This window comes from Canis aureus, chromosome 19 (assembly GCF_053574225.1).
Source record: "Canis aureus isolate CA01 chromosome 19, VMU_Caureus_v.1.0, whole genome shotgun sequence".
In the NCBI taxonomy this organism is placed as follows: Eukaryota; Metazoa; Chordata; class Mammalia; order Carnivora; family Canidae; genus Canis; species Canis aureus.
Window position 1 is genome coordinate 16603581 of NC_135629.1, and position 24264 is coordinate 16627844.

A 24264-nucleotide genomic window follows, 5' to 3' on the forward strand; every position below is an offset into this window, starting at 1 on the left:
GGAGACCAATGTAGGGCTCCATCCCAGAGCCCTGCAATCATGACCTGAGCCAAAGGCAGTTGCTTCACTGACTGAGCCACCCAGGCTTCCCAAAGTGGGTTTCTTGTAGGCAACGTATATTTGAGTCCTTTTGTTTAATTCAGTATGAAAATCTCTTTGAATTTGTGTATTTAGACTATATAAATTTAAAGTGATTACTGATAAACTTGGACTACTATCATATTGTTTCCTGTTTTCTATTTGTTGTCTTTTTTCTTTATTCCTATTTTTGTCTTTACTTTGTCTTCTACTTTTTGTGATGTTAACTGATCATTTTATGATTCAATTTTCTCTTTTCTTAGCATATCAATTTTACTTCTTTAAAAAAAGTTAGTGATTGTCCTACAGTTTGCATTATATATTTACAAGTAACCCAAGTCCACTTTAAAATAAACTATATTGTTTCACAGATAGTACAAGTACTTTGTAATAAAATTTTCCTAATTCCTCCTTCCCATTTCTTGTGTCACTGGTGTCACTCATTTTATTTATACACAAACAATAATAATAAAATATATTGTTTTGCCCTTAGTATCATGAACAAACTGATCTGTTAGTTCAATAAAGAATAAGAAGAGCAGAGGGGAAGTTGGAAGCAGAGTAGGAGGAGCTTAGGCTAACCTCATCCCACAAACACAATTAGGTAACTGGATAACATAACTAGATAACTATCAAATCATTCTAAATATTCCAGAAATCGATTGAGAACTGACAGAACAAATTCTACAACTCAAGGTATAGAAGAGACCACAATGAAGAAGGTAGGATGTTCAGAGACACAGCTTGGGAGAGAAACAAATCATGGTGGCTGTGTTGGGGAGGAAGCTAGGGCTCATGAAGGAGTGCAAGAGACAGTCTCACACAAGGGAAGCATATGGGGGAAAAATCGTCATATCAATTGACTTGGAAAACAAGAGAGCCTGAATTTTGTGAGTTCTTGTAACCAGTAAAGCTTAAAACCAAGAGTTTTAAAGGTCAGTATGTTTGGCCCTGGGAGAACTTGAGGGCATTGGGGCAGCTCTTGGAAAAAAGTCTAGGCAAAGAGCCTGCAAACATACAGTGTAGAAACAGCGGTATGAAGAGTGACTGGAGCACATAGTGGGATGTTATTTGCTCATCTCTGTGTGCATCCAAGAGAGGCACCATTCACAGAGATACTGCTCCAGGAACAAAGGAACTGGTTGGCACTGTTTCCCTCCCCTGCTTCTTAGCATAAGCACAGGGCCACCTGCATGAACTAGAATAACACAGACATTCACTAACTAATTTGCTTACCCAAGCCCTGCCCATTCCATGTTTCAAAAAAAATTGCCATTTCCAGGCAAACTTGCTTCAGTCTCAGTGCGGTAGGCCCTCTCTCCCAGAAGACTGGCTCCAATTCCTGACAAAAGCATGTCTTCTGACTAGGAGTCTTGTGAGGCATTGGTTCTGGTGGCAAAAGTGACAGGTCTCATTTCACAAGCAGATGAGAGTACCGCTAGTTAAAATGTGCTACATTCAGGCCAGGAATCAAATACTGCCCACAACAGGCAAAGAATCTTTACAGATGACTGGCCTGAAGGATAAAGTGGCCAGGACACAACACCAGAGCACATGCAGCACACACTGGAGACATTCCTGAAAGCACTAGACCCTGAAGAACAAGGGATACTACACTGCATGGCACTACAGAGACTCTTTTTCATAAAGCCATTACTCTCAAGAATAGGAGACATGACTGACTTTCCTAACACAGAGAGACAGGTATAGAGACCTAGACAAAATGAGAAGACAGAGGAATTTGCCACAAATGAAAGAATAGGAAAGGCCATAGCTGGATATCTAAGCAAAACAGATATAAGTAACATGCCTGATAGAGAATTAAGAGCAATGATTTTAAGAACACTCACTGGACTTGAGAAAAGAGTGGATGACATCAGTGAAACCATTAACACAGAGGTAAGGAATAACATAGCAGAGATAACAGACTTGATGGAATGAACAGCAGGCTGGAAGAAACAGAGGCATGCATTAATGACCTAGAAGACAAAGTAACAGAAAGTAATCAAGCTGAACAGAAGAGAAAAAAGAGTTATGCAAAATGAAACTAGACTTAGGGAACTCAGTGACTCCATCAAATGTAATGATATTTGTGTTATAGGAGTCTCATAAGAAGAAGAAAGATAAAAGGGGGCAGAGAATTTAGTTGAAGAAGTAGTAGCTGAAAGCTTCTCTAATCTGGAGAAGGAAACAAACATCCAGATCTAGGAGGCACAGAGAAATCCCAACAAAATCAACAAAAGAAGATACACAGCAAGAAATATTGTAATTAGATTTACAAAATACAGTGATAAAAAATATTAAAAGCAGCAAGACAAAAGATAGTTACATACAAAGGAAATCCCATAAAGTGATCAATGGATTTTTTAGCAGAAACTTTCCAAGCCAGATAGGAGTGGAATGATATATTCAAAGTGTTAAATGTGAAAAATATCAACCAAGAATACTCTACTCAGCAAGGTAATCATTCAGAACAGAAGGAGAGATTCTCCTACAAACAAAAATTCAAGGAGTTCATGATAACTAAATCGTCCCTGCAAAAAATATTAAAGGAGATTTTTGAGTGGAAAACAAAGTCCAAAAGTGATAGTATGAAGATAGGAAAAACAAAAGCAGTAAAAACAAATATTTCCATAAAAAATAAGTCAAAGAACTCACAAAATAAAAGTATGTGAAATGTGACACCATACGCCTTTAAACATGGAGAGGAGAGGAATAAAGAATGGGTTCAAACTTAAATAACCACCAGCTTAATATAGATCGCTATCTGCAAAAGATGTTATACACAAACTTAATGGTAACCACAAATCAAAAACCACTAATAAGTATATGCAAAGAATAAAGAGAAAGAAATCCAAACATATTACTAAAGAAAATAAGCAAACTATGAAAGTGAGAAAGAAATGATCAGAGAAAATCTTCAGAAACAATCACAAAACAAGTAATAAAGTGACAATAAATACATATCTATTGATAATTACTTTAAAGAGAGGCAAACCAAGAATCAGACCCTTAACTACAGAGAACAGACTGATAGTTACCAGAGGGGAGGTGGGTGGAGGGATGGGTGAAATAGGTAATGAGGATTAAGCAAGGCACTTGTCACGATGAACTCCAGCTGTTTATAATAAAAACTTAAAAATAAATAAATAAATACATACATACATAAAGAAAAAAAGAGTAAGAAAAACAAGAATTTTTATTTTACGTGTCCTATTTCTTCTCTAGTGCTCTTTCTTTCTTTATATAGATCAAACTTTTTGACCTATATCACTTTCCTCCTCTCTGAAAAACTTCTTTTAATAGTTCTTGCAAGGCAGGTCTACTTGCCATAAATTACCTCAATTTTTGCTTATATACAATTCTAGATTTGTAGGTTTTTTTCCCCTACCTAACACTTGAAATGTTTCACTTCACTCTTGCATGGTTTCTGAGGAGAAGTCATATTTGATTTTTATTTTTGCTTCTCTATAGGCAATCTAATTTCTCTGACTTCTCATAAGTTTTTTTCTCAATCTTGATTTCTGTAGGTTTAGGACTGATGAATTTGAATAATTTCAGCAGGCTCTGGTGCATGGAGGCTGTCATTTTTTGTCTGGAACCTGATTCTGGGATGACAGAGCAGATGATAGTGGCTCAGATTGTGAGAACCAGTTAAAGTAAGTGGTTGGAGTATGGCCTCTGGATTGATTGATTGGTTTGCACATGAAAAGTGTGTTTACAGGTGAATTATTTACTCTTCCTAGAAATTAGCTAATCCTAGGAGAGGCAGTTCCTCCAGAGGCAGTAAGGCCTCAAATATCAAAGTATCAGAAATATTGAAAACCAAAACATAGTTAATATACCTCTTTTGGGGAATGCCTGGGTGGCTCAGCAGTTGGGCACCTGCCTTCAGCTCAGGTCATGATCCCAGGATCCGGGGTCAAGTCCTGCATCAGGCTCCCTATGCCTGTGTCTCTGCCTCTCTGTCTCTCTCTATCTCATGAATAAATAAATAAATCTTTAAAATCTATCTACTATCTATCTACTATCTATCTATCTATCTATCTATCTATCTATCTATCTATCTATCATCTATCTATCTATCTATCTGTCATCTATATATCATCTATCTATCCCTCTTTTGGTCTTCACTTTTTTAGAATAATTTTTTGCTTTTTTCATTATTCAATTTGCCCATTCCCCCCAATGATTTAGAAATTACATGTTCTTTTCATTTATTTATTTTTTTATTTATGATAGTCACAGAGAGAGAGAGAGAGAGGCAGAGACATAGGGAGAGGGAGAAGCAGGCTCCATGCACCGGGAGCCTGACGTGGGATTCTATCCTGGGTCTCCAGGATCACGCCCTGGGCCAAAGGCAGGCGCTAAACCACTGTGCCACCCAGGGATCCCAGAAATTACATGTTCTATGTCTATTCCTTAGTGGTTACTTTAACAACATTCAGCATGATTCTCAATAAAAATCTAAACCAAATACTTTAAAATTAACTCCTGAACTTATATAGGATTCTATTTTACCTTCATGTTGATGCTTTTCTAATTTTTCTTCTCCAGATAGCTTGCACTGTTAATTTGCCATATACCTTTGCTGAATCTCGACCTTGCTGTTTGCTTGCTATACACTACTCTCCATTTCTAGTTTCAGCTTTCTCTTAGATACAGTGAGCCCTGAAATGCTTTAGAAACTCTTTATAAAGGATTCAACTTGTTTGAAGAAGAAAGATCTTTCTCAGTAACTAAGCCACTTTACCGTTGATGTTCAACCCTGTTCAACCCATTATAACTTACAAATTCCCTCTAGCTAAAAGAGTAAACATCACTACAGTGAGTTATTTCTTACTTCAGAAAATCAACATTTTCTGACAAGGGGCTTTGTCAAGAGCACAGAAAGTGGCAGTGATGAGACTCTGTGGTGTGTTTCCAGTAGCATAGTCAAGAGGGAGCTCAAGACTGCAAAATCTTGACCATTTTCCCACCTTTCCCTACCTCTTTCCACTTCATTTTCTGCTTTGAGATAATCACAACATTCTGCCATTCTCTTCATATATGTCACTCCCAAATAGAAGCCCAGCACTCCCACAGTGTTTATCTCTTTCCCCATAATCCCAGGGCTGCTTTGTGCATCCCACTTTCTGACCACATCTTCCACCCATTCCTCACTTCTGAAACCTTAAGATCAATCATTAACAAAATCTCCTGTATCTCCAATGCTTTTCAGAATATTTGCTTTTTTACTCCCTTACTCAAAGTGAGCCCAGCTACCTATGCCCCCAGGGTCCTGCTTGCCCTGAGCCTTATCAAGTAGTGTCTTTTTTTTTTTCTTTCTACACTCCTTATTCTTGAGCCTAAAAGAAGAATGGATGTGCTTCTTATTCTTCACTGATTTTCCTTCTTTCCTCCAAAGAAAATCCCCAACTTTGAATATAAACCATGAATCTTCCATAAGGTCCTCCGGCACCCACCCACACAATGGCATCTGTACTTCTGTTTTTTCTGCCCACTTATTCACATGACTTGCTCCCTCATTCCCTTCAGGTCTTTGCTCAAATGCCATCTTCTCAGGAAGGCCTTTCTAGGTTAAACTTGACAGTCCCTTTTCCTTTTTCCTGGCTTCATTTTCCTCCTTAACATTTACTACCATCCAATATATTATAAAATAGATTTTACATATTTATCTTATTTTCTCTGTCAACTGACTAGGGTAGAAATCTTTGATGTTTTAAGAAAATCCCCTGAATTCCCAGAGCGAGCATAGTGACTGGAGCACAGTAGGTACTAAATATAGGTATTTAAATGTATGATTGAATGAGAAGCAGTGTATTTATCCAGATGTCATTAGGGACAAAGACTTGAAATGAACGTCAGAGAGTCATTTGCTCCTTTTCCTTGAATTATGTCATTACTAGCTTCAATACAAGTCTTTACATTCTGTAGGGCTTCTATATCAAAGATCTATTTTTGTTTCCTTTTAATTCCTGTATGTCCAGATCTAAATCACACAGTTATTATCATCCCTTTACTGCTTCCATTAAATTTTCCCAGCAAACCTCAAAGAAAAAAAATATAATTCCCATAATTCTCTTCCTGCTAAAGAAAGAAAGACAAGAAGGCAAACCTCCCTTCCAATTTCCAAGTCTGTGACAGCCTAAGAACCTATACTCAAGACATATCAGCAATAAGAATAGAACATACATGTTTTATTTTTTCTATTGAGAAACTGAGCAGAGCTACTCAGGATGAATTGCTCCTAAGTGCAAATGAGTTTTGACAAAAATTAATTGTACTGTAACATTTTAAAATCTAATATTTATATTAAATTTGACTCCTCAATAAGGTTCTGTAGTCTGGTATATGTTAAACAAATCCCACATTTTAAAAAGATGTAATGAAAATAATTTGCATAAGATTGTTGTCAGAAAGATAATTATATTTCAACATACTCAAAGCAAATGTAGAACTTGTTTTTAGATATATTTCCTTTCCTCTTTGCCCATTCTGTGAACAATCTTGGTAGTACAGGAAATTCTTACATTATTTCTCCTAGCAGAAATATTTTAGGTCAGATGAAGTATTCATTTCTGTATTTCTGCTGTTCAACATTGAATTATTTGGGGACCTATTAGTAGGACAAAATAATTTTATATGTTGGAGAGAAAACATCTAAGATATGACATTCAATGCTGGGAACCGTAATTTAACCAGAAACACTGTCAAAATAGAATATGTCTTTCAGTATAGCATATGGTTAAATGAACAGCTTCTACTATATTCAGACTGACCTGACTCAAGCTGTACTTCCAATTTTTGCTCTATTTGCAATTTTGGGGTTAGTGATATAAACCCTCTCAGTCTCAGAAGGCTTAAATTTATAAAAAGTAGGCAAAAAGAGAAACTAAGTTATTAGGTTATTGTAGTAATTAAACAAGAAAATATATGTAAATCAGTAAATGTGTACACATAACCAGGCACATTGCTTGATAAATGTTACTCACTGGTTTTTTTTTTTTTTTTTTTCAGGACAGGGAGTAGATGGAAAGCTACACCATGAAGTGATTAAAGTAAATATATGCTTGTAGAATCAAGGGAGCCATGATAGCTGTCTTCACACATTTCAGAGGCTGTCTTGTATAAGATGAATTAGACTTATTCTGTGTAGTTCCATGGCATACAGTAAACAGTACTGGGTGACATTTAATTGGGAGAAATATGGAACTTAACATCTGGAATTGCCTTAAGTAGAAAATGACTAAGTGTCCATGCCCAATCTCTGACATCTGTGAATACACTGTTACATGGGTAGGATTTAGGTTGTGCAATTAAGGTTGCTAATCAGCTGACCTTAAGATGGGTTGAGTATCCTGAATTTTCCAGAGCAATTAGATGTAATGGTAACAGTCTTTATGTGTGGAAGAAGGGGGTAGAAAGATCAGTGTGAGAACTATGTGACATGAAACAGTCTTGACCAGTTATTGCTTAGCTGGAAGAGGATCACAAGCCAAGCAATGCTGGTGGCTTCCAGAAGCTTCCAGAGCTGGAAATGTAAAGAAATAGATTTTACTCTAGAACCTCCTAACCAACACCTTGATATTAACCCAGTGATACACAATACAGACTTTTGAGTTCCAGAACTATAGGATAATAAACCTGTGCTATTTTAAGTCACCAAGTTTGTGGTGCTGTCTTAAAGCAGCTACAGGGAACTGATAAAAAGAGTACATTAGAAACATCAACTATATAAAATAGAAGATAATGATTCCCCCAAAACTGGACGTTCAGAGAAGGGATATTGTTTTGGGGAAGAAGTAGTCTAAAAAGGGATACTCTCATGGTATAGAGAGTTTAATTATAGGAAGCTGAGTTTTGTTTAAAAGAAGTATAATAAGAAAATCATAGTGATTTTTGATATATGGATTCAACTGTAATTTTTTTCTTAGAAAATAAAATTAAACAATTATTATTGATATAAAATGTGTGTTGGACATAAAATTATTCACTCAGCATGTCTCCCAAAAATTTATCTCCATCTTCAGTCTCTTAAATGGGGTTAAATGCATGACTGTCAAGACAGAAAACTTATCATTCAGTGACAGGTTAAAATGCCCCTACCCTCTCTCTTATTTTTCTTCTACTACCTTGAATTTTGAGTCTATCTCTTAGGCAACAATATAAATCATAAAGGTGCTTGTCTATTTGACTCTATCTCCATATGTTGCCTGAATAAGTAACTAAGCAAGTACAGTTTTATCTTGCCTTGCTGCTTTACCAAGCCCTTTCCTCCAAGTGATGGATGTCATACTTATTTCTTTAAAGGGGAAGCAGATAAGTTTTGCCTTAGTGTGGAAGTATCTAACCCAGTTAACCAACCACATCTTTTACATTCATTGTCATGAGACGATATATGAAGTTAAAGCTAAGTATATTTTGCTGATGAGTAGATTGTTGGTTCATTGCAGAAGTGAAAAAAATAGTCACTCAATATGGCAGTGATTGTCAAAAGTGGTACGCACAAAAAAGTCAGCAAAATCAATTCCTCTGTTGTTAATTTAAAACAGACTAATGATATTTGAAAACCAACCAGTGGGTTATAGAAAAACAATTTAGCATTTTTATTTATTTTATTGGATAACAGATTAAAAGTATTACATTAGCATCTTTAATTTTCATATATTATGTGCACTTGTGGTCCAATTTGTCATAAAAATTATACTCCTTGTCCTACTATTTACAAAATGGTGGTGTCAGAGGAACAAGTGTCTGGTACCCAGTGAGTTGGTTCACCTTTGGTGGAACACATTGACTACTCTGGCTTTCCTAGTGTACTGGCTGCTCTATGACAGTCTTATGTGGCTCTCCTTTCCCTGAATCAGGGCAATTTGGAAGCATTTAGCCCAACCTCATAATTTGTCACCTTCTTATGAATTTCTAGCTGATCATTCCATCTTTAATATTGTATCCTAAAAATACACTGAAGAATTCTATTATCTCCTAAAACAAAAACAAAAGAAAACAAAAACAAAACAAAACAAAAATCCTACTTCCTCCTCCTTCAACTATAGTTACTACTAGCAGCTACTACTACTACTACTACTACAACTACAGGCAGCTACCACTGATGAAGAATTTAAGAGATATAAGCATTTTATGAAATGCTTTACATATCTCATTTAATTAGTGCAAAACATGATAGTTATCTCCATTTTAGAGATGAGAAAGTTGAGATACAGAGAATTTTGATAATTTGCCTCCAACCACACACATATATGTAATGATATCCAGTATTCAGCCTAGGACTGGTTACTCCAAAGCACTGTAATCCAAAGTTATTCTGTTTTTCTGTACCTTCAACTCTGGGTCTACTGGTAACACCTACTGCTTTCAATAAATTATTTTTCCAGAACAAAATGAGGTATCTCTGAGAAAGTTTTAGAAGAAATTAATATAATCAGTGACATCATGATATATTATTTCTATTCAGTATTGAACTCTCATATATCCTCTTCCCACATCTCTCTCCTTTTTTAGGGGGAAAGAAGACTTCCGTAACTGAAAGCCAAGAGAAGCTTCTGTTTTAGGCCAGTTTTGATACTCAAATGACTAGATCAATAGACACAAGATAAGGATACAGTTAAAAAGAAAAGGCAATCCAAGACTCATGAAAAGAGGAAAATATCACTGGAGAGTTATGTTTTCCAACTCTTTCCAGTCATATCATCACTAAACAATTTGCCCTAAAATGGTGAGAGTGTCTCCCAGTCTACACATTCAACCTACGTCATACCTCCCATCTTCCTTATCTCTTTTAACATTCACTATCAAAGCCACATTTCAGGACCCTAATGGAAGTGTTATCTCTGGTAAACTTCTCCCAGTAACTTCCTTTTATGGTTTTCAACATGATATAGAACAGAGAGGTCTCTTCTCTTTAACCCAGCAGTTTTTATTTGATCACTTTCAAGTGAACCTTTTTAATTTTTTTTCAGGTGGATAAAGCATATCAGCAGACCTCAGCCTCATACAATTATTAAAGCATTGACATTGGAATATGGTATCATTAACAGTCTTCCAGTGACTCGCTAGGGATAAATTGACTTCCGTGTTGCATTATCCCATTACATATAGAGAGACATTATTGAAAGTCTAAATCACATGGCAAAGAGAATTATAATTTCAAGGAGGGCAGAGGTGACTGGGTTACTGACTGGATGAATGTTCCTACATGTCTCTTAAAATATTCTAAAGCATATACTGCATAGACCATCACTTCTGTTTTCCCACATCATCTTGCTCCCTGCCTCACAGGTCCTCAAGTCAAAGAGGTTTACACACGAATTTATCACTTTTATTCCAGAATTTGGCTGTATCTCTCTTTTTGTATTTTGATCTTGTTCATATTGCTTTTGCTCCCTTGTTAGCATATAGAACAGCTTATATTCTGTTTTGCAGGACTGAGCACAAAGAGGATATGCTTGTCAATATGACTGGCTAGAAAATCTATGATTAAAAGTTATGTTACTCATTACCATGGAAAATCAAAGTGGGAACAATGCTTACTGACCATTTTTGGAAACAATTTCTTGTTCATTGCCTTCTGTGATTTTTCTTAAAAACAAAGCTGTAGAATGCCACATTTCATGGAGATGGCAACACACAGTGCAATCTGTATTTATGCAAAAAGATCCCATTATTCATTTCTCTTTCAAATTAGTTTCTAAGAGTTTCTACCTGAAGGAGTACTAACACTGGTAATTATTTTAGGATGTGTTAGCTGGTATTTCACAGATCAAAATCTCCATGGTTTTGGGTTGACAGATAGTTATCAATGCTGTTCATTTTCCCAAAGATAATGGTTGGAACACATGAGCCACAAAATCAATAACGTGAATGATTATTTGCCAGTGAAATCGATGAATATAACTTCTAATAAATGTATCCTTCATGAATGAAAAACATTATGATTACGAAGATTCAGGCTAGCATAAAGAGTGAACTCTGAGAGTCTCACAGTTTGTTTACCTGCAGACAGATTTGGTTCTAGATATATGATATCTCAAACTAATGCAACAAACTTAGAAACACAAAAGCAAAATAGGGTCAAATATAGACAGGTCTTTTAGGAGTTCAAGAGTTGTCACAAAGCCAATAAAAGCCTGGCAACATTTATTTCCTACCTACCCCAACAAAACATTATGGCATATTGACATTAGAGTCATCTTAAGGTGATGAGTGATATTAAATGTCACTATCTATCTGATTCTTGTGTTTCTTCTACTGTGATTTTTCCAAGTATTGTAAAATACCCCCAGAGCTGGGGAACTCAGTATCTTCCCAGGCACTACAAAACAGAAAAAGATGGTAGAACTGGATTAAACAGTATAGGAGTTCATGAGTAGAGTAGTTCCAAAAGTGTCCCCAATAGGTGTTTCACAAAGAAACCATCACACTTTAAGATAGAAGGGAATTATTTATGAGCTACAATTTAAAATGGTGTCTATAAAAAATTGTTGACATTTATAATCATATTTTAGGGAACAAAGCATTAGTGGTCTAGAAGATTTTACCATATATATCAACTCCTTACTTGTTGATGGAATAAAACTGAAGCCTAATGACATTAATTTAAAAATCTAAACCAGGGCTCTTCATTGCAAAGCATCTGCTTGGTTACTGTAAGGTGAGTGAAAGAGACATTATGTTTATGAATGAGCAAAATGCATTAGGCCTTCCAGGATTGGGATCAAAAGGTTAAGAAAAAAACAAGGTAAAAATGTCCTTTTTAAGTGTACTGTCATGATCTAGGTTGAACTATCAACATTTTAGCCCCGATGTCGTTGGCATCTAAAGCTACTTGACACATAAAGAGGACAGTTGGGATTGACCTACTGAGGAGGAAATGGAATGTAAACCAGAGGCAAATCAGAGCTTCAGCTCAACTTGGCAAATAGCCTACTTCTCAAACTACCCATATTGCTTCCCAAGGAGACCTGGAACACTGATGACAGCAGTTAGATTTAGGAATCTCACCAACCTAAGGATGAGTACTCTTAGGCCAGGTCATGAGAATTATATCTTTATGAATCCAAAGGGCAGAGAGTCACTCTACTTTTATAGAAGTAAATGTCAGTTTAATATAAGTACTATCTTTCTAATTAACGAAGCTGTCAAAAAACTGAGTGTGCTGCTCTATGATATGAATTTGTGGTTTCTGGATATGTTAAAAAAAAAAAACTGCATGACCACTGTTACTGAAGGAGTTAGCATGGTTTTCAGATGATCTATGATGGGCCCTTCCATCTCTATAATTCTAGTCACTCCATTCATTCATTCATTCAATCCTCCAACAAAACTTGATTCTCTGATATTGACACAAAATGACCTCCTTTCTGTTTTTATTGTATTATTCATTTGAATTAAATAGATATTGTGAAAATCTGAAAGAATTAAGGAAGTGAAATATAAAGAAGCATTCAATTTCATTTTTCTTTCCTTTTAAAAAAAATATTTTATTTATTTATTCACGGGAGACACATGGAGAGAGACAGAGACACAGGTAGAAGGAGAAGCAGGCTCCTCACAGGGAGCCTGATGTGGGACTCAATCCCAGGACCCCAGGATCACACCCTGAGCTGAAGGCAGACACTCAACTTCTGAGCCACCCAGGTGTCTGTCCCTCAATTTCATTTTTCAATGTACAGAATCTTAGAATAACCAATCTATCATTTAATTGATCTACAAAAAAAAACAATTTTTTACTAATTCTTAGGTTTCATATAGATAATATATTATGCTGATTAGTTTTACAGCATTTATTCATAGTTTTGTCATTCCTTGTTCCTTCGCTTCATACAAGGCCCTTTTCAAATGTCATCATATTGGAAAATCTTTCTTTTGCCTCCCAATGAAAAATGGCATTCTCACTCAATCATTCTCTACTCTAATCCTGCTTTATTTTTATTGACAAAATATATCACCTCATGATACTGTTGTTTATTTCCCGTCTCTATCCACTAGATTGTAAATTCCCTGAGAATAGGGATTCAGACTGTTTTGTTCACTCTTATCTTCCTATTGCTATGATAATATCTGGCACATAGTTGATGCTCAAAAACATATGTTAAATGACTGAGCAAATAAACGGATGAATGAATAAGTGAATGTAACTGCCTGAATTAATAAATTACTTTGCATAACATGAGTGAGTTTTGATTGCAAACAGGCATTATTTTAATATCATAAATAAAGTAGTCAATATAAAATAAAGCTTTTTTTAAGTTTACATTTAAATGTCAATTTACACTGACAGAAGTAAACTGAAAATGACTAAGGGAACAAAAATACATATTTTTACGAGTTTTAAGCCCCACCCATTAGAATTTTCATCTTCTATCATGTCTTAGAAAAATAAATGAGACTAACTTGAAATAAAAAAACATTCAAAAACTGTCTAAATTTCCAGGCGTTCCAGTGAAATTGAAAGTTCCAGCTCAAATCACTAAGGCCCAGATTAAATTTAATGAGAGAGAATTTTGTAAGTAATTTCTACAATGGTTAATTCTCAAAAACATTCCATTTCTCTATATGAATTCATGCTACATGACCACTGCAGAGGATAGAGATGCTGAGGAAAAGACATTGTTCTGATGCATTGCTATGCATTGGGGATTTTGTAATATATGAAATATGTGTGCCCATTGACATTTTTAAATAACTGTGATCTTTATTATATCTTCCTGACTGTTGACCCATCATGTTTTATAGTTCCATCCGAGTATTTAATGTTGAATACTAATTTTCAAAAACAAATACTGTTTTCTATACAGATGACAAAAATTTTTTGCAAGTTATGATCTATCCAGTTATTTATTTTAGGTACTGCACTATGAAAACCACATATGGCGGAGTTTTCTGATTATTGTTTATATCAATTCAACAATGCAGCTTGCTTAGAAAGTAGTAAATATCATTGTGAATATAAAAAATAAATTTGCCTATGGACATCAGCAAACTATGCATACAGAAATGGATTGCAAAACAATTTTAGAAGGGATTTTGTGATTATATGCTTAAAACTAAGTATAAATCAGTAGGTCCCAAAATATTTTATATCATTTTTATTTATTTATTTTTATTTATTTTTTATATCATTTTTAAAGTGGCAATGTAGCTCAACATTTTGTACTACATAAAAATATTTTTGTAATTAAGTTCAAGTTTGAAAAATGATATTTGAAAGTAGAAATAATATTTAGTCGTTCTTGTTTTTATTATGAAAGAAGGGAAGCAAAGTATAGTAGAAATAGTGCTAGATGACAGTTTTGGATTAAAAGAATATTTCAGCCAATATTTATCTGTATGATCCTGAGCCAGTTATTATTAATGGAACTACACCTGGTTGTACCTAGGTCCAAAATATTACATAAATATCAATTTTTAAAATCAGTTGTTGTGCTTAGAAAAATATAATATAGAATTTATGTCCCTGAAGCCTCTAAGTACTATGATGATACCAGAAATTAGAAGAGTCAACTTGACCAAAATAGCAGAAAGTTGAATCAATACACATTTAATGTCAGAATTTCAAGGATCCTGGAGATCATCAAATTTGACCTCTCCATTTTAGACACAAGGAAACTATTCTGAAGAGGTGAAGTGGCAGAAATTCATACAGCAAAGTAGTAAGAAAATACTAATTAATGGATTAAAAACTTACAACACTTCAAGCAACAACTTTCCTAATCCTTTTTTTTTTTAACGGGGGGGGGGACCCCTCCATTCCCTCAACTTTTTCTTCTTCTTCTTTTTTTTTTAACATTTCCATTCTCTTGTTGTTAGATGACTCTCTGTTTCTACGCTTTTACTAAATAAACACACATAGTGATAAATTTAGAAATCTAGAGTATCAAGAAAAAAGTTTTCCATAATATTATCATTCAGAAAGATTTGATCATTTTCTATAAGGGGCCTATTTCATTATGGATAATTAGAACTGTCCTTTATTAGTCATAAAATTGACATTTCAAAATGCAAAAGCAAAAATTGCAAAGGATGTTATCATGGTGAAAATATTCAAGCCTTGCTTCTCTGACTTTGGGAAAACTTCCATCGATACAGTATTGTAAGACTCTTTGGATAAAGACCAAGCATCCTGCCTTTACATTACTGTTCCATTAATTGAAAACTGGCTGGTAGCATTAGTACAGCATTTATTCAGGGGGTTATCCAATTCATATCAGTTGGCTTTCGCAACTAGACATATGGGTAAACTAAAAGCTGTCAATTCACTTTAGTTTCCTTAAAATTGCTGTATAAAATATGCTAGTGTCCATTAACTTAGATAAGGCTGAAGTTGAATATTTGAGGCATCTTATTGCTCACTGAATCAACAAAACTGCTTTACTTTTTTATCTTTTTAAATATTTTTGGGGATTGGGAGAGATCATATTAGGAATAGAGCTGTAATTGATTTAATACCACATAGATACCACCTGTATGGTATTGTTTGAAAGCCCTATCCAAATCAGAGTAAACTCCTATATCAAATGCAAATATGAACATATCTAAATATTAATAAAGATCTATTTCTTCCATAAATAACAATAGATAGGAAATGAGCAATCGGATAGGGCTGTGTGCATCCAGATAAGCTCTTCATTAAAATCAAGTTTACCAATGGTAGTGTTGTCAGTTAAGATACCATGACACATACACAATGAAATCATATATAATTTAAACTGTCCTCACTTTACAAAATAGACAATTGAACAACTGTAATTGATTCATGTATTGCAATTTTCATTCCATTAGTTAGAATATATAACCAAAATTGGGGTTGTCAATCAGAAAAGTGAAGGCATGTTTTGTATTTCATGATATTAATTGGAGGAGGAAAAATCATTCTTTGTATTTAAATGTAACAGGGTTATACACATTTTAGGTAATACAATAGTGAATATTCAAGTTCCCTCTAGTCATATAATTAGTTTCAGCACCTTGATAAATATATGAAAATAGGTTAATATGAGGCCCTGTGAAATAATTAGACTGGTTTTCATTTCATTTGAACTAACTTTATTGATTGTATTGCCTTTCAACACTATCATTTTTTTGTTTTTGTTTTGTTTTGACTCCTGTATTTACTTTTGTATTTTGGAGGACTCTGTTTTTATTCAGAGTCTATAAACCTGAATTACTAATCTAAGAAGGTCATATCGTATCTCTGGGTATCAATGGACTGATATATTTTAATAATGAAATCAGGAACAAAACACACTTAGATGTAAATATTCATGTTATTGAATTCAAATATAGGAGTCTTCCATATTAATCTTCTCCAAAGAATACTCTTTTCTGGGTATTTTTTTTAAAGACTCTATTCATTTATTCATGAGCGACACAGAAGAGAAAGAGAGAGAGAAAGGCAGAGACACAGGCAGAGGGAGAAGCAGGCTCCATGTAGGGAGCCTGATGTGGGAACGTGGGACTCTATTCCGGGACTCCAGGATCGCACACTGGGCTGCAGGCGGCGCTAAACTGCTGCACCACGGGGGCTGCCTTTTTCTGGGTATTTTTAATTCTTGAACTCGTTTATGACATTTTATATATTTTCTGTGGATTTATTTCAGATCTCTAATAGTCAGCTTTGAGCATCATTTCATATATACCCTAAGTATACCAGGTGATAAATAACATATTTATATTTCAAATATCAACTAGCATAGGTCCAGGTAGTTTCAAAGGAGCAAAAAATAAGCACATTTAAAAAAGATTTTATTTATATATTCATGAGGGACAGAGAGAGAGAGAGAGAGAGGCAGAGACACAGGCAGAGGGAGAAGTAGGCAAGGAGCCCAATGTGGGACTTGATCCCAGGACTCCAGTATCACACCCTGGGCTGAAGGCAGGTGCTAAACCACTGAGTTACCCAGGGATCCCAATAAGCACAATGTTAAGGGAGGTATCAAGCCCAACTGATTATATAATGAGTCTTGATTATTATAAAATACATCTCATTTCCTAGCCTTCATGATATATTTGTTTTCTCCTTGTTATTCTTTTTACTAAAATAAAAACATTGTGGAAATTTTCAAATTATTATGCATGAATATGAGAGGTATACTTGACTTAATATAGGCCCATTCCTTATTAGCTGAACCATATGTAATTGCTCAAATTTGGCCATTTTTTGACCCACAAAAATGGTAACGTTACACAGTTCAACCAATTATATCATAGAACAAGATACATGGAAACAAGGTGGATGGGGCATGTAATACTTGAAGAACACATAGATTGAGAGCCCTGTATGTAAATTTAAGTTCCAGATTTAACATATATGTGTTCTGTGCACTAACTCCCTTAGCTTTAGAATCCTCAACAAAAAAAAATGGGAAGATTCATTCTATGCATGGTTCTTCACAATAAAGCATGATAAAAAATTCAAAGCTTTGTGAACCTAATGACTTCAATCATACGTGTCAATCATTTTGTGGACAGACACAAGATTTTAACGTACCTGACAGTCTCTCATTTCACTCCATATTAGTAGTAACTGCAGTCCTTCCTCATGTAGCTGTGGTTACTTTTGGTCCCAGGGAATCTTAGAGATGAAGAGATCACTGTTTTTTAGAATTAAAGAAGGACGAGAAACTATTTTTATTTTGCCTAACGCACACAACAGAAGACATAGTAGAAATGTGGTATGCAAACTCACCTCAGCATAATAAAATTTACTAAGACTTCCTCAGCTACATAATCTCCTATACCCTTCCCAATCTCTTGACCTGTCTAGTTACAACTCAAGCCACTAGTCAAGAAAGCCAAAGGGCAATTTTCCTGTATCTCTCTTCCCTAGCTTTGTCTCTGTGTAGATCTTATTTCTTCCAGCCAACCAAACATCCGTTTACTTGTTTTCAGTTTACCCATTTGTTCTATTCATTCCTAAAATGTTTGTTGAATTCACAGAATATGGCATGAAATCTGCTGAATACTGGGAATGAGAGATAATAAGCCAACTGCTGTGGGACTGAGGGATGGCCCCTCTGCAGGCACCAAGTCTTAAGGGAGTATTAAGATACCTTTTGTGAGAAGAACTACCATGTGCAGGAGGCTGCCTTGAATATGATTTATGACAAAATAGGTCGCTATGTCATGGGGAAAAAAAACTTACTAGAAAAAACTATGTCATTATTTGTATAGCCACAGACCTATCAAAAAATGATTGTGGGGTGATTAGCAGATTAAAAAACCATATATGTCTTTGATGTTCTCTGTAATCTAAGAATCTTGATTCTATATCATTTTAGACTTAAGTTAGGAAAATATGCATAGCATTTGAGAAAATAGGAGTGAATATTTTGGGGCACAGTGTAGACCAGTGGTTTGCAAACTTTATTATGTAAAGAAAAGCCTTGAGGTATCATTTGCGCGGGGGAGGGTGGCACAAGTTGGGTAAGGGACAAGAGTGAATGAACAGAGCAGCCCACAGACTCTATCTCTTCCTGCTTTATTCACAGCACTTCTATGATTTTCTATTTTACATATATTGGCTTCTGTCTTATATTTCTTTTGTGCCATAGGACTCCATCTCTATACTATATCTGAAAAAAATAGATATATTTACTTGGCTCTAAGTGTTCATCTGCTAAAGCAAAAACTGAATGGTGTGGAGCTGAGCCATCTTTCCAATTCTGAGTTTTAAATCATTGTGAAATGAGTAGAGTTCAAACCATATGTTTTCTTTTATGAAATAAGTAGTAGAGGGAAACATTTTTTTTCCCCCACTCAGTAAGTTTGTTTCTCTGGCTCCTGTCAAAATTGAGGAGAAAGATTGGTAGATACAGACACTATAATTTCTGGTTAAAAATGTTCTTGACTGTGGAGGAAAGTTGTTTAACTTTCTTGCATCTTACAGAAGCTTTCCGTCAAATTTTGAAATCAGGGTAGTATTAACTTTTGACCACAAAAATGGAGGTTAGCCCTAGCAGAAACAAAGGCTTATTTTGCTTACTATCATTGGTATGTCAATGTGGACATCTTGATAACTCTCTTTTCCCTCAAATGAAAGTTCCATTCTTCTTCTTCTAGTCAAATTCTCCCTCTTCCAGCATTTCAGGATAATCAGAGAGCCAAAATTAGATTCCCAAAGTGGACATTTAGTTTTTAACATCCTAATTTTTGGAAGACACATCAGACAATGACCTAATATTATGTGAGCCTGAAGACATTTCCTGCCCAGGCCACGCCTTATGAAATTTCCTACAGATGGCTGTATTTCTTGATCAAATAAAATTTTTTTTAGCTATATCATTGCTTTTGTTGCATTTTAAGTAAAGCATTCTAGTTCAAGAGAAATATCCCCTCCACCTTCATCGCTTTCACAATACTATGGGTCCAGATTAAAAAAAAAAATCTACCTGGGTTTTTCTACATAATGCTATTTCAGTATTTCAATTGATAGTGCAATCAATACATCAGACTATGTGGCAGTTTCTGATGGAGACTATATCATTGTATTAATCAATCAACTTGTAGAGACATTCAAAGTAAATCCCCCTTGGCAGTCACAAAGTTAAGAGAGAAGGCCAGAGAAAGGAAGCAACACATCAAATAACACAAATCAAATGGGTTTAGAAGAAAAACAACAACAACAACAACTTTTAGAGGTCACTAGGAAAGGAATGTTACATGATAGTTCTCTGATTTGGTCAGTATTTTGAAAAACTACATTTCTTCTTGTGCCAAGTTTAACATATGTGCTTAAGCTATTGTACACTGGAAATATAATAGTAAGTTAGAAAAGGAACCTCCATTACCGCTATTTTTTATGAGATTGCAGCTCCATAGTGCTGCTTATTCACTTATTAATGTCGTGTAATACCTGAAATCATAAATTATTTAGTAAGAAAACAGATGCATAAACTCATCTTTTGAAGCTTTGAAGTTGTGAACAATAGTAGCTTAAAAAGAAAAATATAAAGACTTATTTGCTTATCCCTACTTCATCAGGTTAAAGGAACTTAAGTTGACCTACTCTAATGCAACTCCATTAGGGAAAACTTTAATTAGAAAGAGTAAGACACCGTTTAACAATCAGAGAGTAAACACAGATCAGCATGGAGGTTCTGAGAAGTCTGTTTTTCTTACTTAGCTGAACAGAGAAATGTTTTACTAACATGGATGAAGAAATGAAAGTTCATTTTGCTTCCAATTTTCAACAAAGGAACACTGAGTAATCAAAGAAATAATGCTGACTGAAGCTTTGGAATGGTGATTATGGGGGTATGCTCTTTAAGCTTTTTTTAAACTGTTTTTTTTAACTTCAAATACTCTCAAAATTAAAAAGATGGGAAACCATAACCATCATCCTATTATGGTATAAAATTATTGTCTCTTTACCCATCTTCCTTATCCACATACAAGTAGGCACTATAAAGCGCTTAATACATGGCCTGAGACCTATATGTTTCCTTAAAATAACATAGTATAGTTTAATATAGTTCTTCTTATGCAGATTTAATTTACACTGAGAACATTGACCTAGCATTTTTAATTTCTTCTCCATTACTTTTCTTTTTTATTTATTAATTTAGCTGTGTATAACTCTCATTCACTATTTCTATTGCATTATATTCCACCGAAAGAACCCACTGTATTTATTTTATTTATCACCTTTGTGGGACATTTGGCTGCTTTCAATTCTCTGTTTGTGTAAAACAATGCTAAAAAGAGCTTCCTGTATTTGCCACCATATGGTTCTATGCATGAGTTTTCCTTCGGGCTGTCAGGTTGTGGGATGGGGAGTAAAACCAGCAGTGATATTAGATTAATGCACACTTAATTTCATTAAATCTGATGGATTGCTCTCCAGAAAGTCTGTGCCAGTTTACATCTCACCAGCAGAGCCCCAAATGGTTCCATTTTTCACCCATCACCAGCAGCTAAAATTCTCTCACTTTCTAATTTTTGTCAATGTGATGGTATAAAATTATATCACACAATTATTTTAATAACCATTTTTTCTAATTACTAAAAACATGGACTTTCTCTTCATATGCACTTTCCTTTTTATTAAATTACATTTTTATTCCTTTTATCAAGTTTAATGTCTTTTGCTGTTATTGTTGGTGATTTGAAGGCAAGGTTTATGTATTCCACATAGTAATATCTTATTTAAATTTAGATACTGAAAATATATCCTTCCAGACTGCTAATTTTGTCCATGATGTCCTATGTAAGAAATAAATCCATAATTTTGATCTGATTTAATCCATAAATATTTCACTTATTATTTATTACTTATTATTTTCTTCTTTCTTCAGGTTATCAGTCTTATGTATGTATGTATTTATATATTTATTTTTATGTGAGCAATCATTTGATTTATAAAAAGGTACAACAAAATTTAAAATGACACAAAATACAAATATCAAAATAATATCAAAAGGTGAGTGTATTTAACCATACTCAGCTCATAACAAAGCAAATGGGGAAGGGGAATAATTCATGCTATATAGTGTATTGCTAAATGAACTCACAGCAGAACAAGTTGATAAAGGCAGAGGAACTGGATCTTTAAAGAATTAGAACTGTGGGGCTCCAGAATCATCTGGCATTTGCTCAATGTTGTACCTATGGTTAGAAACATACATGATGAGAACTCCAGGGATCTTTCAGATCCTTCCTTTAAGGTATCGGTGGCTACAGGATAACATTTGTACTGAATTATTCTCTGTACTAAGTAGTCATCTGCATATGTTCCTTTGTATGTCCGTGGTAATTGTTCCAATCTTGGATACTTGGCAATCCTTAGAGCCACTTGATAACTTCTGTTCCAATCTCTCAGTTTCAGCCATTACACAGTCAGTTATACAAGGGAAACACTTAGCATACGGATGGCTTATCACTGACTACTAAGTCATGTTTGTGTTTAATGGAAAAGTTGCTATCAACCAGGATGTGGTAAGGTGGGTCAGCTGTGTATTGTGTTGGGAGAATAAGCAGGAAGGATGTTGGGGGGACTTCTTTTTCCTTGGGTGCACTGAGATCTTTCTTTTCTTTCTTTTTAGGTTTTAATCTATCCTTCTCTTAAAGCCTCTGATCTCAGAGACTAAGTGTTCAGTTCATGGTTTCATACTTTCTTTTGCTTCCTTCTGTTCATGCCACACTCTTCTTGGTCCTTCTTCCTTCTCCTTCTCCTTCTCTTCTCCTTCTCCTTCTCCTTCTCCTTCTCCTTCTCCTTCTCCTTCTCCTTCTCCTTCTCCTTCTCCTTCTCCTTCTCCTCCTCCTCCTCCTCCTTCTTCTTCTTAGTCTTCTTTTAAGATTTTATTTATTTATTCATGAGAGACCAGAGAGGCAGAGACATAGGCAGAGAGAGAGAGGCAGGCTCCCTCTGGGAAGCCTGATAAGGGACTCCACCCTAGGACCCCCGGAGATCACGACCTGAGCCAAAGGCAGATGCTCAACCACTGAGCCACTCAGATGCCCCAGTCCTTCCTCTTTAAAACAAGTTTTTCATTTGGCTTCCAGGACTTGACTTCCTTTAGACTCATTTTAACCATGTCTCTGGTTAATCTTCAGACTCCTTCCTTTATTCTTTTTTTTTTTTTTCAATTCTACCTTTCAGCATCCCCACAGCTCCATCCTCAGTTCTTTTATTTTTTTCCTATCTCTACTCATTGCACAGTAAATTGCATCCATTCTCAAGGTTATGATTAACATTACATGCTCATGAGTCTCAAATTCTGTCTCTAACCAAACCCTTCCTCTAATTCCAGGCTGGCACATCCTCAGTGAATCACAAATCAGACAGAGGTTCTATTGGAGAAGCAGAGCCAGGAGGAGATACATTGCTGCAGTCAACTGGCTTGTAGGATGCTGGACCCTGACCAAGTAAGAAATCTGTAAGGCAGGCTGTCAGAAATGGCAAGCTAGAACTCTCAGCCAAGGGCTCAAATTTTTAACCATAGGAGCAATTTCTTTTTTATGGAAGCCTCAGCTTCACCTTTCAACTGACTAAATGAGGCCTACTCAGACTAGGTAAGATAATCTCTGTTACTTGAATTCAACTGATTATGGATTCTAATTGCATTTACAAAATAGCTTCCACAGCAATACGTAGGTTTTGTGTTTGATTGATTAACCAGTGACTCTAGCCTAGTCAAATTGATACATATAACCACCATAGTCACAAAGCATTTCTCAAAGCAAACTCTTAATTCCTTTGTCCTCCTCACCCTAAGCCTTCTCCTCACAGAGTTTACCCCATCCCAGTTTATGTCAAGAAGCATATTCTTTCCATCAGAAACAGTAGAGTGCCTGTCAGTCATTTTGATTTCTTATACTTTGCATCCAGTACACTGGCAAAACTTGTTAGTTCTATCTTCTTTTTTTTTTCTTTTAAAGATTTTATTCATTTATTCATGAGAGACACAAGGAGAGAGAGAGGCAGAGACACAGGCAGAGGGAGAAGCAGTCTCCATGCAGGGAGCTGGATGTGGGACTTGATCCTGGGACTCCAAGATCACACCCTGGGCTGAAGGCGGTGCTAACCACTGAGCCACCCGGGCTGCCCAGTTCTGTCTTCTATATCCATAATATGACCAATTCCTACCAGCACTAGGAAATATGGTTCAAGCTAAGATCAACCTATTTCCAGATTTATGGTAATAGCCTCCCAACAGATCTCTGCACCTTTAGGCTTGCTGAGCTTTGGTGTTTTGTCCATAAAGCAGGCCATATCCAGATCCTGCCAAGGGAAATCATGTCACTGTTCTCTTCAAAATGCCTAATGACTTCCTATCATAGGAAAAAAGTGAAAGGGAGAAAATAAAGGTTTGTTCCATGGATTGATGTCTTTTACTTCCTTTCCTATAAGAATTTTTTAACTAGAGAAAGAAACTAACATATGTGCAATATTTGTTGTACCCTATACAAACTAAATGTTTTAATTAATAAGAGTAATATCTAATATTTATCAAGCACTTACTATGTGCCCTGGTACTGCTCCAAGAACTTTAGGTATTATCACAGTTAAGTCTGTGACAACACTGTGAAGCATTATCATGATTACCAGTTTTCATTCAAGAAAAGTGAGGTATAGAGAGATAAACATTTCACCTAAATTCACAGACATAATTAAGCAAATTTTTGTGGAAATAATTGGTATCAAAAATGACCAAATAAACACTG

General features: G+C 35.3%; 1 pseudogene; it reads right to left on the minus strand.

The window, feature by feature from the left end:
- Positions 1-21656: 21656 nt before the first annotated feature.
- LOC144291189 (rRNA-processing protein FCF1 homolog pseudogene) lies at positions 21657-22200 on the minus strand (annotated as a pseudogene).
- Positions 22201-24264: the final 2064 nt, after the last annotated feature.